The 11,586-nt window shown below is 40.4% G+C and overlaps 1 protein-coding gene and 1 pseudogene across 1 annotated transcript in view; one reads left to right on the top strand and one right to left on the bottom strand.

Annotated features, from left to right (window-relative positions):
• The window catches only part of IQGAP2 (IQ motif containing GTPase activating protein 2), a 250,314-nt gene that overhangs the window by 220,664 nt on the left and 18,064 nt on the right, over positions 1-11,586 (bottom strand).
• On the top strand, positions 4,553-4,671 carry LOC112480746 (annotated as a pseudogene).

The following is an 11,586-nucleotide window of genomic DNA, read 5'->3' as shown; positions in this document are numbered from 1 at the left end:
CATTCCAAGTAGATGGGCCATGTGTACCCTGCGGGCTACACAGGCCCGCACACCACCAGCACCCTGTTTATCAGTGCAGAGTCTCAGGCAGTGAAAGTGGCTTCCTCTGCAACCAGCATCGACCCAGTTTAGCTCACAAGTGGCTGCGCATGTGTAGGCAGCTTAGAGAACCAGCCAGCAGGTGTCATTCTGGGAAGCCCCTCATTGCAGCACTCGAGGGTCAGGCTATGCCCTCTATCACCACTCCTGGAGGCAATCCACAGGGCTCTGTGGGACTGGAAATGACAGGACCATCCTAACAGCGGTGCAGGCAGCACCCACTGACACTGTGTTCACAAAGTAGGGAAGCATGTAGAGAGGGAAAACTGCAGGTCAATGAGGAGACACAACTTTTTCATCCCATCTGTTTTTCCACATCTTTTTTCAGGGATGGACTGGTTTTACACTGGATACTCCAAGTCTGTTCTTCATTCAAGTTGTACAAATTTCTTCAGAGGTAGGTTTATTCCAATGTGGTCGATAAAACTGAGCAAATCCACTCTATACACTCTGGCAAATAAACCAAAAAGCTCTTTGCTTCTAAATAAGTTCTTGGCATGAGCTTATTTGTTATGAATTGCCTTTCTCCTTAAAAATATAGTGCAGTGGGAGTACTGGGCAGGAGTGAGGGAGGGGAGACGGGGGGAGCATGAAACACAAAATAAGGGTTCAAGTACAAGTTTTGCTCATAAAAATTTAACCAGTATCTGATTAACCAGATTTCCCAAATCTTCTCTAATCCAAATCTTTTACCCATGCCATGCTCTCTTTAAGACTAAGGCAACAACTTAACAGACACTGAATATTAAGACTATTGGTTGTTAAATAAAGTCCAATAGTTTTACTTGTAAAAATGCTTATTTTTTAAAAAAAGAAAATAACAAGTGTCAGTGGGGATGAGGAAAAACTGGAATCCATGTGCATTGCTGGTAGAAATGTAAAATGGTGCAACCCTGAGGAAAGCAGTGGCGATTCTTTAAAAAAATTAAACATGGAATTATCACAATTCGACAATTCCATTTCTGGGTATATGCCCCCAAAAAAGTGAAAGCAGAGACTTGAACCTATATTTATACACCCATTATCACAGAAGCATTATTCACAATAGCCCAAAGGTGGAAGCAGCCCAAGTGCCCATCAACAGGTGAATGTATAAACAAAATGTTCTTTATACACACAATGGAATATTATTCAGACTTATAAGGGAAGGAAATTCTGACACAGGCTACAACATGAATGAACCTGAGGACACTATGCTAAATGAAATAGCCAGTCACAAAATAACAAATACTGTATGACTCCACTTACATGAGGCACTTAGACTACTTCAATTTCATAGAAACATCAAGTATCATGGTCATTGCCAGAGGCTGTGAGGAGTGGGTAATGGGGAGTTAGAGTTTAATGGGCAGAGTGTCAGTTTGAGAAGATAAAGTTCTGGAGATGGATGATGGGATGGTTAAATATCAACATGAATATACTTAATTCCACAGAATGGTACACTTAAAAATAGTTAATAGTAAAGTTATGTATATTTTTTCCACAATTTTAAAAAACACTTATATAGCATTTTCTATATGCCAGGTACTATTCTAACTTTTTTGCAAATATTAACTCATTTAATCATCACAACAACCCTATGAGGTAGGTTCTATTATTATTGTTGTTGTCTTCATTATTGTCCTTGCCCGGAATCCACAGCTGGAGAGTGGCAGAGCCGATACGTAAAGGCTGGTGTCCCAGCTCCATCACCTGGCCCTTAACCGCTCTGCATTGCTGCTTCTCAGCAAGTGAGACAGCAGTCCTGGAGGTCTTGGCAATCAATTCATACAGAAACCGAATAACAGATCCTGTTGCTCACACACTATTGGAAGGGTCCTTAGGACACCAGACCACTGAGGCCTTTCAGTGATGGCTTTGGGAATATCCAGGGGGCTCATCACATAGAACTTGAATCAAATTTAGCCCTGTTAACCAATTTCACAGAACCAAAGAGTTTCAAATGAGAGATGACATCTCTCAGGTCTGATTATCTTTTCAAGACAAGAACTACTGCTAAACTATACCAGAGAAGGTATGTTTTTGCTTTCTTATATTTTCTTAAATTGCTATGAACTGATGGTCTATGAAAGCAGCAGTCCCAGGAGGCCATGGAATGAAGGTTCTAGGCCTGGGAGGCACCACTTTGAGCAAGTCACTTATCCTCTCTGGGTCTTGCTGCTTCATCTGCCAAATGGGAATACCATTAAATTTGTCTCCTCTTTAACAGTATTAATGGCTTAAGATTAGCTTAATTATAGGAAAATACTTCCAAAAAGTTAAAATGCTGTTCTCATAATTCCATCCACTTGGAGGTTATTAAAAAATAAAGCTCTAAACAAACTACTCAACAGACAGGTCAATAATGATCACATTCAAGTCTCCAACATGGCTCCTAGTGTTCTCATCAGTTCTTTACATGCTGTTCCTCAACCACCCAAAAGATAATGATGAGACATTCACAATATACATAGTATTTCACCTCTGCTCAAAGGAAATGCCTTTCTCTATTGTTAGCATTCTCCATGCCTCTCCCAAGGTCACATTGGGACAAGAGTAAAGCAGAGAATAGCTAAAGACATAAGGACAAATGTGAGCTCCTCTAGCCCAAGGCTGATATTTCTCTACTTTTTTTTTGCAGTTTATTTTATTTTGTGTGTATTTCTTAAGCTCAGAGGTATTCTACTGCATGACCTCAGTACAACTGTCCAAATCAGGAAATTTAATATTGATATGCTATTTTCCAATCCATATTCAAGTCTCACTTGTCCCAGTGATGTCCTTTATAGCTTTTTTATTCCATGCATTCTGTTGCCATGTCTCACCAGCCTCCTTTAATCTCAAACTGTTATCAGCCTTTGCCTTTGTTGAATTTGTTTTTGAAGATTATAGACCATTAATTTTATAGAATGTCCACCAGTTTATATTTGTGTGGTGTGTCCTCATGATTCGATTTAAGTTATGCACTTTTGGCAGTTAAACACACCATCCAAAAGTCAAGTTGTATACTTTCTACAAAAACCAATCAGTGGGCACATGACGTTGGTTTATCTCAGTACGTGACATTATATGACGTTAACTCAGTATGTGATATTATGTGATGTTAACTTGGTTAAGGTGATGTGTGCCAGGTTTCTCCATTCTACATTTAATCTTTTTCTCTTTGTAATAAACAATTTGTGGAGAGACACTTTGAGACTATATGTATATCCTTTTCTTCATAAGACTTTCATCCACTAATGTTAGCATCTACTAAGGATTTTCTAACCCTATTACTCCTTCTACTACTAGAAGGCCATCTCCGGAAAGGAAGAGCCTCTAATTCTCCTCATTTGTTTATTTATATAAGCTTGTGGATTTTATATTCGATCTCATACCTACATTTGAAAAATCAACACGTAAGGGAAAATGCACCCAAAGGACTTTGGAATAGAAAAATAAAATGTGTCAAGAAAGAGTTCAAATTGTATACAAGTATCTTATAAAACCAGTTTAGAGTTTGCCAATAAATGTGCTACAACTTCAGCCATGAAGTCTACAGCTAAAAACCTGCTCTATGATAAAACTTTGGGTGCATGTCAGACATAAAAGGCCATGTCCCGCAGAAGCTGCCATTTGTTAATTTACGAGGCTTTGTGCTAGCAGCCTGACATGTAACTACTGATCATTCAACAACCTAGCTGGATAGACAACCCTAATTTACAGAGGAGGAAAACAAGGCTCTTAGTGCTAGAGACTTGCCCAAGGCCCCAGTGCCAGGCAGGCCAGACTCAGGTATATGGGTTCTAGAACCTGTACTTTCCCACATATAGCCCTGTCCCCTCTTCTATATAAACTGGGACAAAGGTGAACTTTAAGGTTTGCACATCTACCATAACCTTTGCGTCCATCTACTTTATTAAATTAACTATTAAATAAAAACGATGTTTTACAATAAGATGATTTAAAATTCTGGAAATTATTAACTAGTACATGTTTTCTCACTATAAATTACGAACAGCTCCTTCCAGAAAACAATTCTCAACCAGACCATGGTTATTTGAACTTCTCTTTCATATCTCTTTAGATTCAAGTAGAATGAATTTGTTCTTTGCTCCTGGTACTACATTGTAAGACAATTTTCAACTTAGGAGAAAAAAGAAGGAAGAAAAGCTACAAATGAGTAGTGACTCAGGCAAGGTGAGATGTCTACACACACTCAACATTAAACAATGAAGGCAGCATGAGTGGCCAGGTGGGTTCTCGTGCCTGCCCTTTGGCTCGACAGCTGCACCATGCAGTTTACTTTGTGAGGAAAGGCTCGCATTCCTTCCCCTTCCCAATACACACACACTATGCACACAGCTTACTCATTCATTACTAGAGCTATTTAGTGGCTTATGTCAATCCATAGGTCTTAATAATGACAAAGACTATAAACATTACATCCCAGTTTTACCTTGAAACCATTTTCATTCAAGAAAATGAGATCAGAGTCTACGGCCATGCCACCCTGAACAAGCCCAATCCCGTCTGACCTCGGAAGCTAAGCAGGGTTGGGCCTAGTTAGTAGTTGGATGGGAGATCACATAGGAAGACCAGGTGCTGTAGGTGTAAAAAATAAAAAAATAAAAAAATAATGGATTGTAAACTGACAAGGTTCTTGCAATCTATGAGGTCAACCAAGGGTTGCCTCGCCTTAAAAGAGAAAAAAGAAAAAGAAAAAATGACATTAGACTACTGGAAGTTAAGAAAGACTTCTTGCAACAAATATACCACAGTTTCATTTTAATTAGAAGAGAACAAGAAAGGTAACAAGAAAAGAATTACAATATCACCTACACAAAATTTGAGAGAGTAGATACATTATCAACTAGTGCCTTGTAGCCCGATCTCTATTTATAGTGCCCTTAACCTTCTCCACTGGCTTTGTGTTAATGTCCTAGCAGGAAGGGCTCAGATCACACAGATGAGAAGTCAACCACTTCATCGAGTGATGCAGGCTTTAGGTCCCAGTTTTTGTTGTTGTTGTTTTTTAACCAGTTCCTTTCTTTCCTCTCATGGTCATTCTTTAGCTGGTAGGTGGGGTTTTTCTGCTCCCCATTTTAAGGCTAGGACAGCTCTTCTTGATTCCTGGAGTCGATGCAGGGAGATCTAAGTACCATCTTCCCACTCTTCATAAGCCTGAACTTCATTCCCCATGTGCTGTCCTGCTTCAACTCCTATTCATCACTCAGGCTTTGAATGCCCTCTTTACGGCACATGGGGACTTCTCATGCTTACTGTCTTAAGTGAAGCAAAAGTTCTTTCGTTTTTGTATCTTTTACAAGTCCAATGCAAGAGGAATGCTTGTCTGCAACAGTTTGGTCCACCAAGTTATCCAGAAGGTAGAGAAGTAACAGGATTAACACTTTGCAAGCTCAAGACACTGAGGCACAAAAGGTAAGTAACTGAATGGCAAAGGATACCTGGCCAGTTCACAACATAAGCAGAACTAGAAACCAGCACAAACATGTATGTGCCCGAGACTCACCGGATCCTAACTACTGGCTTTGTAAGAAACAGCGCTTTTACAGTGTTTACCTTCTCTTCCCAACATGCTCATTTTCCCACTAGGCTCTTAATCCCTTCTTGCTCTGTTGGTTCTTTTTCTCCTATTCCATGACTTAGACATACTTCTTCAAAAGCAGGTACTTTAGAAAGTTAATTTGTTTTTTTCCCAGGGGGAAAAAAAAGAGTTCACTAAATTGTGATAGATAAGACCTATGAAGGAATGTGATTGATAACACAGAAGGAAGGAAGAAGAATCAATGGGAGTCCCAGACTGTGAAGATGAATGATGATGGTGGACAGTGATTAAAAAAAAAAAAAGAAAACATGCTAACCACTACTGAGCACTTACAGTTGTGCTAGACATTCTCCAAAGCCCTTTACATAATTATTTTAATCCTCACAAAAACTGTGTGAGGCAGGAATTATTATTTCCACTTATCAAATGAGGAAACCGAGGCACAGAGTAGTCATGTGTGGAGACAGGATTGGCACCAATGCAGTCTGGCTCAAGGATCCAGTTCTTAACCAATAGGCTATGTGGCCTCAAAGACAGCTCTGCTTATAAGGCAGTAATGGGCAGCATGCCCTCACCATCATTCTACTTAGCCTAGAGTTCCTCTGCAGTTCAAGGAAATGAATACGGAGTCTAGGTGCAGTGAGATGAGACTCAGGTAACATGATTAAGCTCTGGTATTTGTAAATCAAGAGACTGCACACAGGAGTAAATATCCTATCCTTCAAAATAGCCATATGAGAAGCTCTATGTTCATTCCAACTTGGCTGCCATTGCTGAGCACATTTTTAGATGCCTCTTCTGGAATGTCCTTCAACTCAATTACATATTTCTTTTAAATATCCTGAAAGTTGGTCCTCAAAGATGGATCACATATTTGCAAACAACCAGTATTCATCTTGAGCCCAGCCTAGAAAATAAGGTGGCAAAGAGAATGTCTCATTGCTTTAGATTATTTTTTCCTTCCTGGCTGATAAAATGATTCTGATGGCAATCTTAAAAGAAATTAACAAAAAAACTCTGAACTATAGAAGCTGATTTGAAGGATGTTGCTTATTTAAATGTGTAAGAGCTAGTTTTTGTTTAGCCTCATAACTTTATAGTTACATCTAACAGATAAGAAACTTTTCCCTTGGGTTTCTTCTCAATTTGAGAATGACAATGAGAACCTCCTAGTCACTACATGCAAATGGTAAAGCACTGAATTTAAGCATTAGGCTTTGACATAAAATATCCTGGATTCTAATCTCAATTCTGATATTCACTTATCTCTAAGCCTCAATTTTTTCATTTGTAAAATGGTTTGTTATCTAATTAGTGAGGGTACAGACAGGAAAGAAATAGTACTCCAACAGGGTAACTGAAAAGAGTTTAAGGAAAGCACTATTTATTTACAAGTTCAGGGAAACGAGCAAGGGCTGTGGGGTACCAAGTAGCCAGCAACAGCAAAGAGCCATCACCTCCCCTGGTCTAAAGGGAGTAGCCGCTGCAAGAATTTAGCAGCAGGAACAGCAGAAGAGGGCCACCAGACCGGAGCTGTGGCTTTCAGCAGAGGAACCTGCCTCCAACCCCAGCCTGGGGAAAAAGGGAGCAAGAAAAAATAAATACCCTGACTTATCTCCTCAAAGCCAGAGGGTCAGGGAGCCCATTCACATCCATTATGTCCTGCCTCCCAGGACATAGAGCATGGTGGACTGGCAGGGGCGAACAGAGAACATCCAGCCTAGCATCTCACAAAGTGTGATCTAGTCCTCTCATAATCACTTATTTGGTGTCTCTCTGTATCCTACTCAATGGTAAATGCCATACAGGCAGGAAGTACCCACCCAATTCACTGCCGGCCCAGGGCAGAGCTCAGTCACTGGCACAGGGTCACTCTCGCTAGCTCTCATTAGGATATTATTTTAAATCATATCATTGTTTGAAAATGAGATATGACTGGGTTGCTATACAGCAGAAGAAATAAACAGAGGATCTTATATCTTTAAAACACAGATCCAGATCTCCATTCTGACTCCCACCCTGTTCTATGAGCTCAAGGGGTGTGTGATATTCAAATAACCCAACCCAGAATATTAGGTCAGAAACAGACCAGGTTAAATCTTATTAAAGCCATAAATCTTTTCTAATGCTGCTGAATTTCCTCAATTTGATTTTATGAATACAGTTAATTCCATTTGGGAGATAATACAGCTTAAATGTTTCAACCCAACATGAGTATGTCTATTCCTAGTTGTAAACAGTAACACCATTATACGAAAGTCACTTGGAATCACCATACCTTTCAAGAACTGTGCTGCCATCAAGAAGGAGACTTCTCAGTAAAGAGAAGAGGAACAAAACAAAACAAATCAACAAAAAGACTGGTTTTCTTAAATTTCTCTGGTGACTCCAGTGCATGCTAAGCACACTAGTGTCTACTTGTACAAATATTACACCCACAACAACTGTTCATATAATAAAATACAAGGAAGTTAAAGTGTAATAACAGCCCCAGGAAGAAAGCAATTCCTTCTCATAACTTTTAGATGTTTGCCAAATTAATATATTTTAAAAGTTAAAATATTACACAGCAACTCATACTGTAAGAGCAACAGAGGAATACTTGATTCAATAAAAATTTAAACAGCATAAAACTAGAGAGAGTATCAAGTGAGTTCTTCATGCCCAACAGCCACCAAAGTCCTACTCTTTTCCCCATTAGAAAACCCGATTAACAGTTTGGTTAATTTAAAATTGGTTAATTTGATTCCTTTAAAACTGCTTCCTAAATTTTTACATATATGTTTATGTTAAAATGTTAATGGATTATTGAATATATGTTTTTCTATAAATAATATTTTCATTTGATAGATGGATATATTTCCATGTCGTTACATAGAGAGCTATGTCATTCTTTTTAAGGGCTGCATAGTATTTCTAACATACGTATTTCATAATTTATTTAAACCACTCCTCAACTGCCAGGCTCTTAGGTTCACTTCAATTTTTCTACTCATATCAGTCATTTTCATTAATTCTTTACAACATACACAGCTCATCTTTTATGTCCCAAATTATAACGAACTCATTCTTGATACAGCTTTGCCGACTTCTGCTCAAGTTAATTTTCTATCGAATCAGTGCTATGGTATAATGTGGACTAAACAGTTGATTTCCTTTTTCTTAAGTGGTTACAAATGTTTTGACTCATTCCATTAAGAAGTGGGGTCTATGTCCCATTCACATGATTCTGGGCAAACATGCAATGGCTTCGACCAGTAGAGAGTGACAGAAGGGATGGTATCTGACTTCGAAGCGAGGTTAGAAAAGTCCATGCAGTTTCCTGTTGGTCTCTAGAAAGCCAGCCACCATGCTAGGAGGACCACATGGAGAGTCCACCTGAGGCCCCAGCTGAGTCCAGCCATCAAGTCATGCCAGCACAGGTATCAGGCATAAGAATGAAGAAGTTTCCAGATGATTCCAGCTTCCCAGGAGTTTAAGTCTTTCCAGCTCATTAATTGGTCCAATAATTGGAGCAGAAACAAGCCATTCCCACTGTGCCCTGCCTGAATTTCTAGCCCAGAGAATCTGTAAGCATAATAAGATGGTGGTGGTTTTATTCACAAAGTTTTGGGGTGATTTGTAACAAAGCATTATGTTAGTCAGTAAACATAGGTCAGCATGCCCAGCTCAGGCAGGTGACACGTTCTCTCATCCCAAACCTTACTACTTCTTTCACCTCTTGTTATAAAGACAAGTCCAAAGACTCTGAGGTCTGGACCAGGATATCCAACTCGTCTTTAAACCATTGTAAACTCTCTTGTCCTCACCTATAAACTACAGATATCTACTTTCTCTTCCTAGAGGGATGTGATCTACTTTCTCTTGCTAGAGGGATGTGTGAAAGAACTAAAAAATGTGCTAAAACCCTATGAAATAGTTGTGTGTGCGTGTGTGTGTGTTTCTTATCATTCAACTGGAACAAAGATTCAAATGCAAATCTCCAGTGAGCTTGGGGTTTAAGATTTAGTCAGGATCTCTGGACTTCTAGATGGAGAGTGTAAGAACTCATTTATTTCAACTGTCCCACAGAGACTTTCATAGACTGGCACCCTTCTAATTTTGAAAAATTATGAATAGTGCAAATATAACATCTTCATCAGGATGATGGAAATATTAACTAATTTTAACACAGACAGACAAAAAATAAAAGGAAAGATACAGAAAGGAAAAAAAACCAGAAAGAAATATGCCTAAAAGCTCATAATGGTTATATTTGGATAATAAGATTAATTATTATTTAAAATTTTTCTTGTTAGTTTAATAAGCAATGTAAAGACACGGCTCCCTTGGAGATTAATATCCAAACCTGACTCCTGGCACATAAGAGTGGGTGACTTGGACTCCATACTTTCATTCGCATCACTAGTTTGGGATGTCTTACTTCCCACAGCTCCCAGTATGACCTCCCACTCCATCCAATACCACCTCCCACTCCCACTTTCTTCCCTAGTACCAGCAGTCCTGCAGACACAAAGGCTTCAGGGTAACCGGTGCAGCAGCAACTGCTTTTCATGTTACTCAATACCCCGGGAGAGCATCCCGTGCTAGAAGAGAGTGTGCCTGGCTGCCTCTCATCCCTGCAAAGCTGAGCAACTAAAAAGTTATACCAAAGCCCTGAGGGGCTGGTTCTCCAGTACAATTCTCTCTGCTCAGATATAACCCAGGGAGCCAGCAAACAGTTCAGAGCTTAAAATGGTCCAATCTGCTGCCTTTCTGGAGCTGGCTCGCCCCTTTGATGCCCATTCAGGGAGTGCAGCCATCTGTCTCTGGCTGTCCTGTTAAACTGTTCCTCACAGTGACAGGTAAGTAGCTGCAAGCATTGGTCCTTCTGCTGCCTGACAGCCTGCGAGGCTACATACAGGCTCAGGCCTGACGTCCCACCCACACAAAGGTCTGTGGGCAGCCCTCCACACAACAGATTGCCAAAGTCCTTCTGCTGCCCCCACTCAGAGTGTTCCATCATCCACCCGAACATATTTGCCAATTTTCCTTTAACTGTCAAGAAGTGGTCCTTATGAGAGCCTCGCTACCCGAAGTGCGATCTACAGACCAGCAGCACCGGCATCACCTGGGAGCTTGTCAGGTTTGCAGTCTCAGGCCCAGCCCAGAGTGCCTGAATCTGCAGATTCAGAACTAGATCCTCAGATGATGTACAGGCATGTGAAAGTGTCAGAAGCGCTGTATTAAAGAACCCTCATTTAAAATGTAACATTTTTTTGTCAGTATCAACCCCATTACACTAGTCATGGTAGAAATTTTGAGAAAACAGTTTTAAGTGGTGGGAAACAGCATAATCGCATTCCCAGCAGAAAGACCTCATTATTCAGCACTCTTGAAAGTGAAGGGGGCACAGCTCAGATCACTTTATTTCAGAGCCAAATCTGAGAGCATGAAAGTGAGGCTATTTCATTTTAAATCACCACCCACCATCACAGACACTAATTGGTCCAGTAAATGGTATTATAAAAGCTTAAGGTGGGAGCTTAGCCAGAACAAAATGCAGCAACACAAAAAGAGATATCCAGAAAACAATTCTGTTTCTTTACCTATAGCAGCGACTCTCAACCAGAGACATCTGGCAACGTCTGCAGACGTTCCGGGTTCTCATAACTGAGAGAGGATACTACTGGCATCTAGTAGCTCAGGAATGCTACTAAACGTCCTACAATGCACAGCACCCCACAACCAAGAACTGTCCAGGCTAAAATGTGACTTATGCTGAGACTGAGAAACTCTGACCTACAGACTTAGCTACGGTGTGGTCACCTACTGCTCACCCCACCAAGAAACCTGCCGTCCAGTAAAATGCCTGCACGCCCTGCACTCAATGGTTTCCCACCATTGGCTCAGAAAAGAGCCTGCTGTTGAGTGTGTGACAGCCAGGGACAGAGGAGCGAGGGCCCCGTCCTTTCAGCAGG

Source organism: Pteropus alecto, unplaced genomic scaffold (assembly GCF_000325575.1).
Source record: "Pteropus alecto unplaced genomic scaffold, ASM32557v1 scaffold20, whole genome shotgun sequence".
Taxonomy (NCBI): domain Eukaryota; kingdom Metazoa; phylum Chordata; class Mammalia; order Chiroptera; family Pteropodidae; genus Pteropus; species Pteropus alecto.
Note: the sequence above shows the minus strand (reverse complement) of the source record. Positions and strands in the feature narration are given on the sequence as shown.